Source organism: Eleutherodactylus coqui, chromosome 1 (genome assembly GCF_035609145.1).
Source record: "Eleutherodactylus coqui strain aEleCoq1 chromosome 1, aEleCoq1.hap1, whole genome shotgun sequence".
In the NCBI taxonomy this organism is placed as follows: Eukaryota; Metazoa; Chordata; class Amphibia; order Anura; family Eleutherodactylidae; genus Eleutherodactylus; species Eleutherodactylus coqui.
This window is the reverse complement of record NC_089837.1, coordinates 353,782,658-353,802,532: the sequence shown is the minus strand read 5'-3', so window position 1 is coordinate 353,802,532 and position 19,875 is coordinate 353,782,658. Positions and strand designations below refer to the sequence as shown.

Below are 19,875 nucleotides of genomic sequence, written 5' to 3'. Positions count from 1 at the left end.
TAATGACATCAGTAGGTCCATACGTTGCATTTTAACCCCTGCAGTATTTCCAGCATGTTTCAAAACGTGAGCGCTTTGTATATGTTTTGCTGGAGAGATCTGTGCAGCCTTCCCCATTGAGAAGTAGAGTAGTGCTGTAAGCGCATGTCACAGAACTGAGTGCAGCCAAGCAATATGCAGGCTCTGTCAGTACTGGCTGTCCTATTTATATAAGTCCTCTCTGTTGTGTTATGCATGTGTGCTCACACAGCAAGACACTCAAAGGGAGGATTGTTTACATCTTAAAGGCTTTCAGATGCTGGATACAACATATCACCGGCTCTAAAGATCCCTTCATGTTTGGTAAGTGCTCATTTTTCTTCGCTTGTTTTAGAGAACTGGAGGGATTTATCATTAGGGAAGAAATAAAAGGCAGTGGGCTAGCACATAGTCATCTGTCACTTGAAAGGGAACGCACATTGCCGCTGCACACAAGCTCGCTTTCTGGATTTCTAGGGAGCAAACTTTTTCTTGCCATTGAAAATTGTGCTGGAATTAAACACGGAGGTAACTATAAAACCAGCGCGATTTATTAACCATGTATTCATGCACCTACAAGCACCATAGCCCTGTAAATCTGCCGCTGCAGTTTTTATTACATTTAGGTATTACAGGCATATTTTGGGAACACAGCACCTCATTGATATGCATTACGAGATGGCAAAAGTTCATGAGGCTTGTGGCTTATTTTGCTTTCTGCCAAAAACAAGTAAATTAGAGAATAGATTATTGCAGGTTGACACTGCCTGCGTCTCTTTAAGATGTGTGTCTTTTGAAGAAATTGCTGTAGATGAAAGGCTATGGCAAATTTAATTAGGCAGTTTGATGGCATGTCACATATAAAACTGGAGCAGGATGTAAAGTAAACATTCCCTTCTAATTAGCAATTGCTTGAGCAGTTTGAGACAATCTGCAGGCAGCTGATTGCCGCTTTAACAGCTCCTTAACAATAAAGGAAGCTGACATAGCAGGTGTAAACAGAGACAGATTCTTGAAATGGCAAGCTTCAGAGGTTGCTTTCAAGGTGAAAGTCGATTATCATAACCATATCCATAAATACAAGATCATTATACCCTCAGCCACTGCATCCAATGACACACATCTGCATCCTATATCTAATATATGCACATTTCTAGGTTTTAGAGAGATACGTTTATATATGTGCACGTAAGAGATATTTGCAATGCACTTTTAAAGGAGGACTAAAAGCATTTCTTTAATATCTAGAAATCCATTACCATTGTGTCATTTACATGCTGCATAAAATGCAAGATTACAATTCTGTACCATGGTTAAATGAGAGGGAGAGCCGGTACATTCTGTTCAGTACAATATCATATTCCCATGAGAGTGTCTTCACTGTGCTCTGCTAAGTGCTTGCCATTGATGTTTGTCTTCTCAAATATATATTACTTAAGTGTTTCCTGAGCTGCTCGACAAATGCAGTGTACCCAAGAAAAGGATAAAGCTGATGGATTTATTGGTAAAGATTACAGTCAGCATAAAGAGCATCAGATACACACTCTTGCTGTTAAACATACTATACATCTGCTCATCAAACTGTACTCTATGTGTACAAATGGCCGTGGTGACCTGGAGAACCCTGACTATCCATTTTGTATAGTGTAGCATCACCAAAGGCATCCTGTTGCACCATCTGGTTTGACTTCCATTTTTGTCCTTTTCTAGGATAAAAAGTGGTGTGAGCGTAGGCTAACATGCAGGGAGTAAGGCTCTGTTCACATTTTCATTTAAAATTTTAGTTTGTCTGTTCCTTTATGGAATGGAAATAATGGTGTCCCATATCTGTCGAAACACAGACACCAGCAATGCTCTAGAAAGCCCATTGACTATAATGGGTTCCGTTGGGTTTCCGTCATGGTGTCGGTCATCTTATCGACAAAAACAGTGCAGAATGCTGCACTTTTTTTCCCAGCATTTATGATGGAAACCCTGAATGGAGGCTTCTAACGAAAATGTGAATGAAGTCTTGGGCAAACTTCACACTGGTGAGCACAATATAGGGGCAGCAAATCCCGCCCGCATATCATGCTCCCTACCATGTTAATTCCCAGGGGTGGATTTTTCATGTCAAAACAGCCTCAAATCACTTAGGGAAAGTCACGATTCTCCGCCATGGCTTGCAGCTGCAGAAGAGGATCACGGAGTTTCTGCCATTGTTTTCAATGGGAGTCCTTGCATCGCGTGCACCTAGCACATGGCCCATTGAGAACAGTGGGAGATGCAATGCGAGAGCACGCACAGAGATAGAACATTGCGGTGCAATGCGGGAAAACATTGCTCAGGTATATGACCCTATTCAAAAGATTGGGGTTCATATTCGTGCATCTCACAACACCCCAATCTCGTGCGATTTTTCTCTCCTGTGGCAAGGTGGCCTAAGGGGATTTAGGATTTACTATTTGAAGGTTTGAGTGGTAGGGACTTTTAAAATGTATGTTCATCTGGTATCATTAAGGTTTGCTTCTCCCCCCCCCCCTTTTTTCATCCTATTAAAACGTTCTTTTTTATCATGTAAAAGGCTAGTTTCACATGAGTTTATTACAGACGCATTCCTGCGTCCATAATACGGATGTGTGTCCTGGCCTGACTACTGGGTTTTTTAACGCAAGTTGTCACCATAATAGCTTCCTATGATCAAAACGTTTAAGGCTAGTACATCCTGCGGTCAATCTGGGACACATATCCATAGTACAGGTGCAGAAATGCGGCCGTAATACGATTGTGTAAAACTGGACAAAAGAAAGTGGAAGTGCAACATAATGCCTATCCTGTGGCATTCTTTTGCCGTAGATTTGCATTCTACAAAAGATTGATTCGTTGAGACCCAGTTTTTCAACGGGGCAAAAAATGAGACAGCCTATGTTTGTCTGTCCTGTTCGAAAAATGGGCCCTGATGGAAGCTTGCCTGATGAAGACAGACAAATGTTTTTAATAATCGCGGAAGCCTCACAGAAAATGTACAAATCTGTTAATGGGTCTTTGAAAAGAAATCTAAGGGACATTTGAAAAGGATGGCCCAGCGTGATGGGAACGAGCCCTAACCCATTTGAATTTCTTTTTCTTTCCAAAAACATTGCTCATGTACATAGAAATCAAAACATTTTCTGGAGAGATGACTGCCCAGATGGCCTGTGTAAGGCTCTTTTCTCCTTAGTGCTATAATACATTATTTTATACTAATTACATCTAGACAGGAATGAAGAATGGGCTGAGACACTAAGTACATTTTGTATGAAAGTGAGCTTGGCTAGACTGTAGCATGAGGGAGTAGAGGTCAGGTATATCAATGTGCCAAAAAGACCCTGTAAGTAACATGCAATGTATCAGTATTATATAAGTCTTGGCTTTGAGAATAGGATTTGGACACGGATGGGAACGACAGCTGCGTGAACATAAGGCTAGAGATAGATGCATTGAAGACCTGCAGTGTTGGCATTTGTTTCTTTGACATATATGCTTATTTATGAGATAACCTGCTTGATGCATGTTTTTTTCTAACTTTGAGATTTCATTAAATGAGAATGGGGAAATATTAATATATCTCATACCAGATAAAAGTTAGAACAACGTTCCGTTCCATAAGTTTCTACTTGTTTCAAAATGACAAAAGTTTAACCACGTCTATTAAACTCAGTTTATTTAAAGGTAAACACAAAAGTAATAAGAACTCAATGATATTTATGACAAAATAAAAATAAGCACAGTGAGGACATAAACCCCATATATGATGTCACAGTCAAAATAACAGAAAACCAAATCTAGAGGAAGTGCCAGGATGAGAGGATTGTTCTTGCTTGGCATTCTTTTTTAAAGAGACAAGCCTGGAAGGCAAGGCAGAAGAATCGCTGTAAATGAGAAGTCTTGGCCAGGATAAGAAAGGCTTCATCAGTCCATTTTAGTGTACAGTGGAGTGCTTTAAAAAATCAAGGCAGCTTAGATGTATCTGAGAGTGGGAACCCCATCTACAGGGACTGTTCTCTCAGGTGAGAATAGTGTAAATGATTTTAGACACATGTGGAAGGAACATACAAAAAATAAAACAAAACTTTTCACCACATGGCGGGTGAAAAGTAAAAATAAGATAATTTAAAAGATCTCACCACTCCACGTGGGACCCCTGAAGAGGAAACAAATCCAAAGATGTTCCCTTCCAGTTGCAAAAAACACCTCTGGACAACCTCCAGATGTAGCCAGTGGATTGCTGGAAGTCTGTTGGTGAAACCCTGGGTCAGGTACTGCAAAGGAATTTAATGTCTTTTGCTGTACCTCTAACTTTTGATATATTGCAGCACTAAAACACAATCCGCAGCACATGCGCAAACAAAATTAGACATTACAGAGTAATAAACAATTCAGACAAGAAGTTGGGTATTCACTCACAAGAGCTAACAATCTATGACAGGTCATTAGTCAAACAAATAAAGTCCATGGAGTTTTGATATTTTTTTAGAGCACTGTCAGATGCATATTTGGTCATTAGATACAGAGTTTGGGTCTTTTGGTTACTGATTGAGCTTAAAGGGGTTGTACCAGAATAGCAAGTTATCTCTGATCCCCCTAATAAGGGATAATTTGCTGATTGTGGGGGTCTCACCGCTGAGACCCATGTCAAACTCAAGAATGGGAGTCCCATGTCCTCTTTACTGCGGTGTTACTGCTCCCCCCTGCAATGAGAAGGAGACTGAAAGGAGCGCTGGTCCATTCACTTCCAATGGGACTGACGAGTAACCTGAACGGCACCCAATCAAGTATTTCATTTCAGCCCAATTGAAATGAATGAAGTTGCATTAATAACAGTTTGAAGTAAAATTTACTGTGAAAAATTGTGTAGTACCTTGCTAGTGATGTTAAATACTTTTGTAGCAACAAAGGCAAAATTATTATAGTAGTCATACTTTTATTGGCGGACCAGAAAAAGTGTATTAGCAGAAGGGATTGTTTTACATTTGCATAGTACTCTGTTGGTGACCTGACTTGCGTAGTAGTGACCTTTCTGTCTGCCAATTTGGAACTTAAGATGTATCATTCTTGCTGCTGGTGAAACTTTTATAGGTTGTATCTCACATACCTACTGTGATATTCTGAAAGATTCTAGTTCATAACATATCTTGCTGTGACTAGTGGGTCTACAAACCCCAACGCAACCTGGTAGCAGCCAAGTAACTGTGAACATAAGTAGCTCCATAGGAAAGGGGAGATGCTGCAGGTGTATATAGATCAATGGGAAACTATTCCAGGCAACTATTCCTTATCATCTAATTTACTGCTACTCACCAGATTCCAGTGATTTCTGTGGAATAAATCACTTCAAGCATAATTAGTGTGTTGTTCCAACACTCCATTTTTCTGTGCTCCCATCTCATCCTCTTGCCTGTGTCACATTATGATTGTTTTTCTAGTGACAACCCTTGGCTATGTGCTTGACCATATTTGAGCTGCATTAGCACTACCGCCGCCAGTTCATGACTATTATGTGGACTGTGAGAATAATCCTGTGGCAAAGTCCATACCTCTTTGCAAGGGTTAGGTCTCCTGTCCACGGGCAATAGTTCATTGCATTATCTGCGGCAATAATCCGGCCGCGGGTAACGCAGTGAACGTTTTCCATAGTGTTGCTATGGAAAGCACAGCCCCAGCGTCCACGATCGGAGAATCATAGTGATTTTCCGCTCGCAGGATTCAAATCGCGGCATGTCGCGATTTGCCGCGATTCTCTGCAGTAAGCCTATCTGTCACATAGGCTCAGCGTGGAGACCTGACAGCTCTCACCCCTAATCCCCTGTGGCGGAATATCGCTAATGATATTCCGTCACGGCCCGTGGACAGGGGGCCTTATGGACCCTATGGCCTTATAGACCAGGGGATTCCTTAGACTCCGCAGCCCCACTCTAGCAAGTGTCTATGTATTGCGGTATAGAGAAATCTATATAAGGCTGGGTTTATACGGTGCGGATTTGCTGTGGTTTGCCGTTGCATATCTGCACTGCGGCAAAACCGCTGCGTTTGCAGTGCAATGCAGTGCAAATGTGTTTGGCCAAAAAGCTGTTCTCACAGGGCAGAATTTTTGTGCACTGCTGCAGTGTGGAAATACAACTGCGGCGCGGTTTTAGAATATGCAGCATGTCAATTCTTTAGAATTTTCCGCAGCGCTTTTTTGCCCATAGCCTCTATGGATGCAGCAAAATCTGCACTTAAAGGGGTTGTCCCGCGAAAGCAAGTGGGGGTATACACTTCTGTATGGCCATATTAATGCACTTTGTAATGTACATTGTGCATTAAATATGAGCCATACAGAAGTTATTCACTTACCTGTTCCGTTGCTAGCGTCCTCGTCTCCATGGTGCCGTCTAATTTCAGCGTCTAATCACCCGATTAGACGCGCTTGCGCAGTCCGGTCTTCTCCCTGGTGAATGGGGCCGCTCGTGCCGGAGAGCTGGTCCTCCTAGCTCCGCCCCGTCACGTGTGCCGATTCCAGCCAATCAGGAGGCTGGAATCGGCAATGGACCACACAGAGCCCACGGTGCACCATGGGAGAAGACCCGCGGTGCATCGTGGGTGAAGATCCCGGCGGCCATCTTAGTAAGGTAAGGAAGAAGTCGCCGCAGCGCGGGGATTCGGGTAAGTACTAAACGTTTTTTTTTTTTAACACATGCATTGACTTTGTCTCGCGCCGAACGGGGGGCCTATTGAATAAAAACAAAAACCCGTTTTGGCGCGGGACAACCCCTTTAATTACGCTGCCAAAGTAAAAAAGCGCTGCGGAAAAAAACACTTGCGGATTTTCCGAGCTGAAAAAGCGGTCAAAATACACAAGAAAATCTGCAATCCAAAAGAACCTTTGAAGCGGTTTTACTGCAGATCCGATTCTTCTGCGGAAAAACCACAATGGAAAAACTGTGGCAAATCCGCCCCGTGTGAACCTAGCCTAATAGTACATGACCATAACAATTGCGCAGTTACAGACAATATTCACATCTAGCCAATATCTTGTAAATGTATTGTGTTTTAGAAGAAGCCCACGGAGAGTAGTGACAGTTTTTGGTGTGGCTGTCCTACTTATTGGGGCTCATGAGATGTTTGGTGCTACTCTGCTTTCATCCAATGAGTTCAGGAGATTCAGGTAAAGTGGTGTAGCATCGGGTTCATGTTATAAACGTTAGCTTGTGATACGGAGCTTCAGATTTATCAAAAATAGTTTGGGATTGACCTGTGTGTTACCGATTGTAATTAGGAGGTCTTTCCACTAATATCTGAGGTACAGTGTGATGTGGAGTGTTATATTAAATCATTACTATTTAGTGTTCTGTACCAGCTGTTGTCATTAACAGAGGATACAGGAACTGGTTTGCTGAAGTTAGTGGTCAAAAGGTCACTTGCAGCTGAATCTCTGGCTTGCCTATCTGGCAGCTGTCAGGAAAGCAAGCTGCCAACAGGTGGCAGACCTTTCCTAGCTGTGGGTAGTCGCAGATGACGATGGAAGGACATTGATCACTGTTCTGAACGATTGGTTCAGCTACATGTGTTCTGAAGGGTGTGCAGTTAAATGACTTCACTTCGGTTTGAGAGAAGCTTGGATAGTAGTTTCTAAAGTCAAATTCTTACCTAGCTGAATAGATTTTGCAATAAAGTTGACAGTTTTGACACGAGTAAATTGCCTGTCGCCTTGTAGGTCGGAATTCTGTATGACATGTTCAATAGTTACAGATGTAATGCTTATTGATTATAGATTTGCTTTTATTGCCGGTTCTATTTTGCGTTGTCTTTGTTCTACTGTCCGTTCACTACAGTCCATGACTTTCACTACAGGTTTATAGTCATGACAAATTAATTAAAATGATTTTAAATAAGATGGCAATCAGCTAAACCTCGGAAAGGAGATCATACTCTGCTGTGTTCTTGTGCTCCTTATGGGAACTAGCAGAAATGGCCATTTGTCTAGTTTGTGTGGCATCTGTTCTGCTATTCCAATTGCAGAATAAGTCCTGTTTGTCTTTAATTTGATTTATTATGCACTTTAAATTTAATCTGAATAATGGATTTATTGACCAATACATTCTGACCTTAAGTCTTGTATAACAATATGCAAAATATTTCATTTATTTTGTTTAATCACTGAAAGAAAATACAATTATGCTAGTTGGTTTGAAAGAAGGTAGTATATTTGGATGGGTTATGTCTAGAGATGAGCGAATGTATTCGGTAAGGCCGATTTCGCAATCGAGCACCGCGATTTTCGAGTACTTCACTACTTGGGTGAAAAGATTCGGGGGTCGCCGGGGGGGGAGGGGCGTGGCATGGTGGAGCGGGGGGAAGCAGCGCGGAACAGGGGGGAGCTCTCTCTCTCTCCCTCTCCCCCCCATTCCCCTCTGCAACCCCCCGCTCACCCACGGCGACCCCAGAATCTTTTTACCCGAGTAGTGAAGTACTCGAAAATCGCGGTGCTCGATTGCGAAATCGGCCTTACCGAGTATGTTCGCTCATCTCTAGTTATGTCCTGTTGAAATACATTGCACGTATAGATGGTCATCAAAGGATTACACAAAATAAGGGCTCATGTCCACGGGCAAAAGAAGAATTAAAATCCGCAGCAGATTTTAACTCTTCTCCTGCCCGCGGATCCGCACCCCATAGGGATGCATTGACCACCCGCGGGTAGATAAATACCCGCGGATGGTCAATAAAAGTGATTTTAAAAAAAATGGAGCATGAAAAAATCTGGACCATGCTCCATTTTCGTGCGGGTCTCCCGCGGGGACGGCTCCCGTGGGCTTCTATTGAAGCCTATGGAAGCCCTCCGGATCCGCGGGAGACCTAAAATAGGAATTTAAAAGAATTTACTCATCCGGAGCGGGCGGGGAAGGTCTTCTCTTCCTCACGGCCGGATCTTTCTTGCTTCGGCTCGGCGGATGTGCCCGGCGCATGCGCGCGGCACGTCGACGACGTACCGGCGACGTGCCGCCGGCGTGACGAGTTCATCCGCCGGCTGAAAAAGAAGATCCGGCCGTGAGGAAGAGAAGACTTTCCCCGCCCGCTCCGAATGGGTAAATTCTTTTAAATTCCTATTTTCAGCGCTCATGTCCGCGGGGCAGGAGGGACCCGCTGCAGATTCTCCATGGAGAATCCGTAGCAGGCCTGATTTTCCCCGTGGACATGAGGCCTAAAGCAATCAAAGATGTTCTCCAACAGTAGACTCTATGACATGTTCATGGGATATACCATAAATGTTTGATAGGTGGCTTTCCCACTTCTAGGGCCCGACTTGTTGGGGAATTGGAAAGCTTGAGAAACAATTGAAGGGTTGAGTGGTTTTGGCTCCTGGTATGTACGTCCATCGGAAGTCAGGTTACCGAATTCAATTGAAAGGGTGAAATCTTCTGCAAATCGGCACCAAAATCTGCGACAAAATCCACAGCAAATCAAAAATGTCTAAACGGACCCCAAAAGTGCGAAAGCCCTTTATTGTAGAATGTTTTTACAAAGACTCCAAAAAATCATTCCAGCCTTCTCCACTATTGTGATTCTGATTGAAGAACAAATTTTAAGTGCTCCGTTTCAGTTTTGCTAATATATTGGCTTTGAGATCTTATGTGATCACTGTCAAAGCCCTGAACTAAGCCCTAGCTGCAGAAAAAAAACACAAAAACACATACATGACCTAGGAAGCGCGATCCCACTTCGGCCCATCTTCTCCCCGGTCCTTGACAGTTGTCTTCATCATCTCTTAGATTAGAAAATCCCTGCCTCCAGGAAGCGCTGCCTCTGCCAATAAATGGCTGTGATTGGATCATCTAGCGCTGGCCCTGATTGGCTAATCATCACAGCACTCAGCCAATCAGAGGCAGCGCTTCCTGAAGGTGGGGATTTTCCATTTCCCAGCCAGAAGAGATGCTGAAGACTAGGACCGCGAAGAAGAAGATGCAGCTGAGCTGACAGCGCTTCTTAGTAGATGTATTCTATTTTTTTTTTTTTGCAGCCAAGGTTTATTTTGGGGGTAGGGCTTATATTTCAAGCGATATCGCTGCAATTTTCTCGCATTGAAATCGTGTCGTCCGTGTGAAGGAGGCCTTAGGGATTTGGAAAGCTTGTGTTTGGGGAACAAGAAATCAGCACCCCGTTGTTGAACAGTTCCAGCTTGGCTTGCAGAGCTTTTTTAATCCTGTTTTCCAATGAAAATCAGCAACTGAGGTTCCGAACAGAACCTCTGATGCTGATGTGAACGAACACAACTTGGCATTTGCAGTGTGTTTTTGTCCGACAAGTGATCTGAATGAACTGATTGAAAATCTGGTAACAAATTGTATCAGTTTGCATCAGTTTTTTCAATTCCTCACTTATTGACCTCAGTGATATAATAAATAACTGAGGCATCCCGCAAGCATGATCATGGCTGAACCAACAAAGATTGATGGAGTCCCATAAAACTTGAATTAGAAACTGTCTACTTATCCATCACAAAAAATATATCTCCAGGGCTCTAAGGCTGTGCTCATATCTTCACTGTGGTTTCAGTTAATAATGGAAGCCACAATGCAGTACCAAATGCCAAGTGCAAATACCTATGGACCCCATTGATTACCAGTAAATATTTAATTCAACCATCTAGACATTTTGAAGACTCCATTGTAATGCTGTTGATCTAAGCTAATTTTTGTAGTCTATTAATATGTTAATCGGTTTTTAAATTAGAAGTATTTAACCATGATCCAACAAGTTTTCTCATGCATTTCAATGATGTGTAGTTCATTGTTGGCTGGGCTGTATAACGCAGCATTTTAGCGCTGTGTGAGCCGGCGTAAGGTAGCGATTTTTGACTGCCAATGACAGCATATCTCACACACACTATCATGGTCAGTTTCCCTGTTTCATATTTTTTTATTTCCCGCAAATGTACAGCATTTATTACACACCCATAGAGAACAATTGGGCTCTATCGCACGTAATAAGCCGTAAAATAGAACATGCTGCATTCTTTTTTATGTGCTCATTCTACGCAGTGTAAAAACGCAAGTGTCAATGGATCAATGAAATTCAATGTACTTTCATTGACTCCATTCATTGCTTATTATGCATCGTATATTGCTCACATAATAAGCAATGAAATTGCGCTCGTGTGAGCTTGGCCTTAAAGGAGTATAGTGTACAGTATATTTAAAGTTGTATGTAACAAAGGGATTGAGTATTCTATGTGGAAAATTGGTTCTGCTATTATTTTAGCTGCTGTTTATATATGTATTGCTGGACATGTGGCATTGGGAAAGTTTTAAACAGGTCAGTGGTTAACAGCGGTACCTTATAGTTCTGAGTTTCTGGCTTTAATTCCGACTAATGATCTTTTGTATGATTGTTCTCCTTGTGTTTGCATGGAGTTCCTCTCGGTGCTCTAATATTCTTTTACACTCAAAAATTATACTGATTCGTTAAGTAACTTTCTATGAAATTGCCTCTAGTAATGCATATGTGTGCTTGTGTGACATAGAATTTACAATATGATCACCATTGAAGACAGGGATTGCAGCGAGTGATAACACTATAAAGTATGTACAATTCTGTAGAATATGTCGGTTCTATATAAGCAAGAAATAAAATAAGTTTATTTACCTATTGGAATTTTTTGCAGTTGACAGCACCGGTATTAGTGTATCTTGTTGCCACCAGGAATTCCTGGTAGAGTCAAGATTGACAGGGGGGGACGCCCCCTGTAGCTGATTGGCTGGACAGCTTCCTCTGCTGCAGGTCCTGGAACACCAGTAAAGAATGTGCAGAAAAGGCATAAAGCGGGGGCCGCTGCTGCAGCCGCGCACCTCCAGCAGCGAGTGGGTCCCGCGGCAGGGCGCAGCGCGCCTTAGGCAGCAGGGAATCGCAAGGCAAGTTACTTTGGCGGGAGGGGCTGTGAGCGAGCACTGATGCGGCCACGGGAAGGGAGCGGAGAGCCGGCGGCCAGCCCTACTCACTGTGCTTTGCTGGGCGCAGGCGTGAGGGAGCAGTGATGAGGCTGGCAAAACGGAAAGCCGGTGGCCGAGCACGGAACAGGTGAGCCGGCTGCCGCCTATGACCCCATGGCTAAAATGGCGGCTAGGACCGAACACATACGCTGCAGCGTGTGGATTTATTAGTGGCAGCGCTGCAGTCTTACGCTGAGGGTTACTATTCTGCTTAGTCTCACATGATTACAAGTAAATGCTGGAATGTTACTGCTGTAACATGGCAGCATTTACATGTCATCATGTAAGGCTAAGCAAAATAGTAGCCCTCAGTGTAAGCCTGCAACGCTGCCACTAATAAAGCCACACTGTGCGACTAGGACCTTTGTGCCTTCACCCTATTAGAAGCTAGGGGTGTGACAGGGGTGTTCCTCCTGTCAAACCCCTAGCTTCCGGTGGCGTCAAGGTTCACTAATACCGACAGCACCTGCAGGAAATGCGTGAGCAGAGTTCTTCAAAGCCATACAGGCTAATGATCTGAATAATCTATCCTATTGCCTACAATTGTGTACTGGGTTAGGTTGATTGTATAAGAAACAGCATCTGTCTCAATATTTAAAGTGTACCTGAGTTTTCAACAAGTTTTCTAAAAATGTAGCAGGTTCTCTTTATTCACTCAATTGCTGCTGTTTGCACCCTGTTTCATGTCACTACGTTCTGAATGTAAAGGGATCTTCCCCATTTTAATTTTGCCCTGCTGTTTGCAATCCACTTTCATACAGGGGTAATGTAGCAAGGCTAGCATGCTGCCAGTAGTTCACTGTCCTGCACTTTCTTGCCCTGATTTCCCATGCTGTATTGCACAGCCTGTGGTCCAATCAGTAGAGGTTCAGTATTTAAATGCTCTCCCCTGTGCTCTCCCAAGACGATTCAGGCATTCTAGCTAAATGGTTACCCAATATAAGGCATGTACACACACACACACAGACCACCCTCAGGAGAGGCAGAGATTGGGGACCATTAACACAGTGTCTGCAGATCTGTCAGCCTGTAGCCTCTTAAGTGCAGGGGAGTGCCCCTCTGAAGATAGCTCCTCCCTCATTGCTAAGGAAACAACCCTGTGCCCTTGTTACTACAGAAGCTCTGTACCTAAGGACAAGCAGTGGATTGCACAGAATCTGGAAGACAGACCCCTAGTGGCAGCCACTTCAAACATAATTTATAGTGGTAAAGCAAGTAAATTACGGAAATGATGGGACCAACATAAACTAGTAGATAAGCATAAGTTGCCTCTTTAAAGAAAAATCTATCTACAACATTGTAAGAAAATGTATGTATTTACTTAGGGAACCAGGATGTGACATAAACATGAAAATACTATGCATGTGGTGGTATTTTAGTGGTACATTAAAAATGACTGATTTGTACTTAGTACCCTTCCAAATTTTATCTCGTTCCCTGAAACACTTATGAAATAAGGTGCAGTATATAAATTGTTCGGCGCTTTTTTTTTTTTGTAAACCGCTCTGAAATTAAACATTTTAACGTCCCATTTCTTACATCTAAAATCTCATAGGACAAGTAAAAAGCATCTCAAATGCTACTGGGGTTTCTGCGAGCAGCTACAGTATGTGAGCCAGGATGCAGTTTCAGACTGAGATAAGGAAGCATTAAATAAAAAGGCTGACATGCCACAGTCAAATTTAATCTCTTCAGTATTTATTTTCTGCTACACTGTGGTAATCACCACTTTGCTCAAGGGATCTTGAGCTGCGATGCTATGTGAGTGACGTGCTCCAAGCAAATTAAACTGTAGCAAGTTACACAACTTCATATTAATGCTTTCAGCTTTATCTTTTGCTGTTGCTTGTTTTTTGGTTAAGAAGATTTGAAGCTCCTTCGAAATTTATATTAGGGAAATTACAATATGAATATTTTCCTAATGTATATTTTGTACTAAATGACTCCATTTATGAACAGTAATTTCTCTAATTACTCTTTGGAGAGAGCAAAGGGGCTGCTGAAATGCCTGTCAGCTCTTTGCAAATGCCCTTCTGCTATTTCCATCCATGATATCTAAGGATACAGTGGTTATGTGGGATTAGAATTCCCATATTCTCAAAATGTCTGCCTCATACAATTTTGTTGATTCGGAGATTACATTGTAATCCTGATCACTAATATCAAGCCTTTTAACCAGCTTGAAGCAAGAGAAAAAGGAGAGCGCTACGCAGAGCATCCTTTACGGGGAATCTATGGCAGAGAAAATGCATTACTGTGCTTTGCTGTTGGAGGTGTAGTAGAACTGGTGTAGAGTAGGTGCTGCCAGTCTAGTATGCTGGTCAACTGGCATTATCTGGAAAGAAGTCAGCATGTTTAAAATTTTCTTTTGATAGTCGGATGAAAGATTTTTCATCCAAGAATGATTTTTTTTCTTGAAACAGGATTCCCAGAAAGATTTTTCGCCCATTTAGCAGTGTCATTGAAGATGTATGAATGACTGTGAAGGCCAGTATGGACTAAAATGTGTATGCTTGTGTCTGAAAAACTATGGTTCATCAGATGATTGCTCGTTTAACAATTGTTCAATCATCTGTCACGGTGCCAATAGTGCCATGACTTCCTGGTTACTGGTGCTGGTCCAGGATAACATTACTACGTCAGCCCCAGACCATGGGATGTGTCAGGCACCGCTTGCGCGGTAACAGCGCTGGATACTGAGGGATTAACATCTTTCTTTAGTTCCAGCACTGATAGGCTGGCTAGGTTGTTTTTTAGTCCAGTCAACATATCAGTTTCCCTGTGAGGGTATTTAAACTGGGCTCCTTTGTGCAAAGGATGCCGTTATACTTCTTGGGTGCTGGCCAACATACTGGGGACCTGTGCTTAGTGGTTCCTGGTGGGGGCATAACTAAAGGCTCATTGGCTGGGTGCAAAAGTTTATCTTAACCCCTTAACACAGAGGCGTAACTTTTTTTTTAAACGTTAGATTTTTTTATTAATTTTAACAAACATACAAGTCATTGGTACATAGTAGCATAAGAGATTTGCACATAATCAACGAATATTTAGTATCAGATTCAGACTGTGCTATTTGTGTTAGTATTTTGATTAAGTTACTTTACTACAACAATTGGTAACATTCCACAACTTTACAATCAAAATATGTAACTGGTATGGTAACCACTCTGTGCTATATAGGGTAGTACTCTATTGAGATTTTATTGCACATTCTTATATTGTGGTTATGGTATAGTCATGTACTATTTTCTATAACTTACACTTAGCGTAATCGTTGTGTTCCTCTAGCAACCTGTATTCCACACATATTTTGCAACGAACATATAACATATGAACAAACTCAGTAACAAGGCTTCACGCATCTGTGTGATTCAACTGTTACTTTTTTAAGGATATTCTCCAAGTCTCCCAGGTCTCATTAAATTTTTTGGTGTTCTTATTCCGGAACGCCAACCATTTTTCAAAAATATATTGTTCGTCCATACGTCTTTTAAATTCTTCTATGTCTGGGGGTAATGGATTTTTCCAGTGTCTTGCTATTATGGATTTGGCGGTCATTAGGGAGTGAGCAAGTACATATCTTATCTGTTTAGGAAACGTTTCCAAGCCCATCAGCAATATATACATTTTGGCGTCTTTAGGTATGTAGCACTTCAATGTGCTTTGTAAGAACATGGTTATGTTTTCCCAATATACTTTTAGTGTTGGGCAGGACCAAAAAATATGTGATAATGTGCCTTTTTGGCCGCAGCCTCTCCAGCACAAACCATCTCCCAGGTTCGATCTATTGTATAAAAGTGATGGGTTGTAGTACCATCTTAGGTTAATTTTGGTTTGTACTTCTAGTATGTTAAGTCCCATAGTGGATTTTGTCATTAACGTATTCGAGCTGGACCATTGATCCAGAGGTATCTTTTCTTTGAGTTCTAGTTCCCAGTTCGACATGTATGTTTTTTTTGTCATTGCTTTGTTGTTGGTTAGTATGTCATAATAGTCTCTTGTCTCCGATTTACCTTCGAGAGGGTTTGTGAGAATTTTCTTAATGATTGTGGTCGGGAGTTTTACTTTGTGTAAGGGTTTCTCTCTTAAGAGAGAGCAGATTCTAAAGTATGTAAATTTTTCGCTCTGCGGGAGGCCATGGATAGTACTTATTTCTGTAAAGCTTTTAATTTCTCTCTTGGATGTTAAGTCCTCTACGTATCTGACTCCTCTAACGCTCCACGGTTTCATATCACAGTTAGGTAAAAATAGATTGAGTGTCTCGATAGGTATGCGAGGAAATTCCGTTTCATCGGATATGCTTATTTTTTTAGTGAGTTCTTTCCATGTTTGGATCGCGGCTTGACAGAGGCGTAACTTGAAGCTCCTGGGCCCCAATGCAAAACCTGTACCAGGGCCCCCAACGATAATTATTTTATTCATAGTACTGGGCTCCCTGTATGGAGAAGAGAGGCCTTATGGTCCCCCTATGGCTCCTGGGCCTGGGTGTAACCACATCCCCTATAGTTGCGTCAGTTGTTCCTGCGCTCTGTGGTTTTGTGCTCAGCAGACCGGTGCTTTCTGGTTCTGTAAACAGAAGTTTAGTACTCAGTTTCCTGTATTCTGTTCCTAGTACTCAAGCACCCTGTAGATTGGTGTTTCATGGTTGGTGTCACTTATTTGCCTTGAACTTGGACTAGGCTTCTCTCCTGCAATGGGGTCACCCTTTTCCAGGCAGAGTGCCATGATTTAATGGCTAGTATGTTTTCGGTGGCTCAGGTGATGCTTTGTTGCTATTATCACAGTTTCTTGTTGTAGACCTACATTCGACCATAACTATCCCTTTATTTTGTTCCCTGGTCTGACCCCATGCTTAGCTCCAGAATTAATCATCTCTAGTTGTACTGACAAGTCTAATCATACATGACAGCAATAACTTACTTCTGTCTAATGTATATGGCCACCTTAATTCTTTGATGTCTTCCTCCCATGTGCATTAGACACCCTGCTTGTAACCAAGTGTCACGTCTGTGCGGCACAAAAGCCCCACATTCTGCACGGGTGCAGGGGGACGTTCACACTGAACGCAAGTATAATACACCATGCAATGCAGGACAGTGAGCACCACTCCAGGTAGATAGAAAAAAAACTGTCCCTACCAAATAGGTAAGTGAGGAGCCCCTGCCTGCAAGCAGAGTTACTGTCCTGATAAGGACAGCCCCACTATCTTCTTCTGGGCTGACTATCCCTATAGGAACCCCTGGAGAGATGGCCTGACACCGCAATGCGAAACAATAAAGGTAACGAAAAAACAACAGAAAGGATACAGCAGCACTTATCTGAACTTGGAAGCTTTTCATTCAGGCTAGAGGATCTCATAAACTCCAACCTCTCCCCTAGAGAGCTGAATAACCAGCAAGGAGGAAAGGGAGGTGTATGAATATAAAGCTCTCCACACCTGCTGATAGGAAGAGCAACTAGAGAACCACACCCCAAACCCTCTCCCAGGTATGACTAACAGTCAGCATGCAAATATGCAGATAGCAACAAGCAATCTCTGCACAATGTGCATTAACCCTTGTCCTGCATAGTAACAGGGCGATGGGTCTGACCCTGCGTCGCGCCGACCATGCCACGATGCTGTTGCAGCCGGCAAGCCGAGACACCAAGGCTTTAATTTTGGATGTTTTTTTATATTTTTTCACATTTTTGACGAGTTATTTGCTTAAAGGGAACCTGTTGTTAACTATAGTAACCATAAACTAAGTAATAGCGCTTATAGTTTACATGACTGGGTGTCTGGGCAGCTGTGTTTCATACTCCTCTGTTCCCCTGTTCCTACTTGTGCACAGCAGCTTGACTCTTCAGAGGCTGTGCTTATGCATTCCCATCCATCTGTATGGTGACAACAAAGAGAATTGAGGTAATTGGTTGAACTGTATGACAGTATTATACAGCCTCTTTAATATAGTATTATTGAGATACTGTATATTATTTGATCACTATATATTGGTATTATGGATAGAAAATACTTAGATATGAAGCTTTTGAAATAATAATAAAAATGATCTAGAATGCCAAGTGGGAAGACTCTACTATGTTGTTGCCCATTTTTATAAACCAGCCCTAGGTCTGAGGCAGTCAGTTGCTACCTCCCTATTCCCCTCTCATATATAAGTCTCTCACACACCCTAAGACCAGCTTCACATGGGTGTAAGTGCATTTGCGTTGCGTATTGGTGCAATGAGCGTTGCTTTTTTTGTACGCGCCTGTACGTGTTTTAATGCATTTTAATTTAACGCGGGCAAAAAATGCTGTGAAAAATGCACAGACCACGCAAAAATGCAATGCTCATTGCACAAATAGTTAAATTAGTTTAATATGTGCTATGTTCATGCACAAAAATAGAACATGCTACATATTTTTTGCGTTAACAAAATGCACACGCAAAATATGCTCATGTGCACGAACCCATTGAAATCACTGGGTTCTATCCACTGCGTAGTGTGTGGGCAAATTTTGTATGTGCAATATGCTGTGCGAATGCATTCAGGTGAATAAGCTCTGAGGCCAATTTCACACAGCTGAGAAAATCATATGAGATTTGTGTGTTGCGAGACGCATGATTATGAACCCCATTATTTTAAATACAGTCATATGCATGAGCGATTTATGGTTCACACATTTTTTATTTGCATTTTCTACGTATTACAAACATTTTGAGATAATGATAGTGATGCCTTTAACTTTACTGCAAATCAAATAAATCTCTCATTTTCCAAACATTTCGTAGGCATGTCTCCTTTTTTGTTTACGTTTCCATATAGGGCTTTAACAAAAATGCATTAACCAATAGAGAAAACAGACAACTAGACATATACACATTGGGGGAAGAGAGGGGAGGCGAGGGGGGCCCAAATATGGGCAGTGCTGGGGTGCCGGCGAGGGCAGAGCTCTTGGTTCTAATCTCATCTGGGCAGCATTTTTAACTCTGGGATTCAGATCCGGCCCGTATCTATCCAGTCTGCAAATCTTTTGGATGCTCTGAAGGAGATCCACTCCTGCCAAACTCCATAGAATTTTTCTAGTGCTCCGCTCTCGTCTGCCCCCATTTCGTTAAATCGCATCAGCTCGTTGAGCTCCTCTGCCCACATAACTTTTGACGGAGGACAGGTGGATCGACATAATCTTGGAATTATCCTTCTGACTGCCAATATGAAAAACCGTAGTATTCCTCTTTTGATCTCTTTAATTGAGCCTGGGAGGATTGAGAGAAGGTCCATTTCTATGGTTAATGTTATCTGTGCGGAGCATATTGTGTTGTGGATCTCCATCACTTCCCTCCATAGTGTGGCTACCATCGGGCAGCTCCACCAGATGTTTGACATATCACCTCTACCTGTATTGCATCTCCAGCATGTAGATAGAGTGAGAGGGAAGATTCTATGTAAAGTCTCCGGGGTCCTATACCACTGGGATATTATTTTGAAATTAAGATCTTGTAATTTGCATGCGGATGATAGCTTGTGACACAAGGTCCATGCCCTCTCCCAGTCCTCTTGAGGAATGCTCCGTCCCAGGTCCTTTTCCTAGGTGGTCACGTACGTCGATGTTTGGGACTCCGACCCCAAGTTAGCAGCATTTCATAAATTGTGGATATCATATGTCTCTGGGAGCCTGTACTCACGCATCTCTGTTCAAAGGCCGTGAGTGGCTCAGTTAGGTTTACCTGGGGGACCAGGGACCCCACAAACCTCCTAATTTGGAAGTATTGCAACCATGAGCTCGGTTGCGCCCTTCTCTCTCCCAGGATCTCCTGTAACGGTCTCATTCCCGTAGGGTCTACCACGTCTCTAAGGCGAGGGACTGACGAGATCGGCAGTCCCAGGAC

The 19,875-nt window shown here is 42.5% G+C and overlaps 1 protein-coding gene across 1 annotated transcript in view; it reads left to right on the top strand.

Annotated features, from left to right (window-relative positions):
• The first annotated feature begins 260 nt into the window (after nt 1-260).
• Nucleotides 261-19,875, top strand: part of AFF3 (ALF transcription elongation factor 3) — a 335,141-nt gene continuing 315,526 nt past the window's right edge. The window contains exon 1 of the mRNA XM_066577159.1: nt 261-342. The gene's annotated coding sequence lies outside the window, so the exon portion shown is untranslated. The remainder of the gene's footprint in view (nt 343-19,875) is intronic.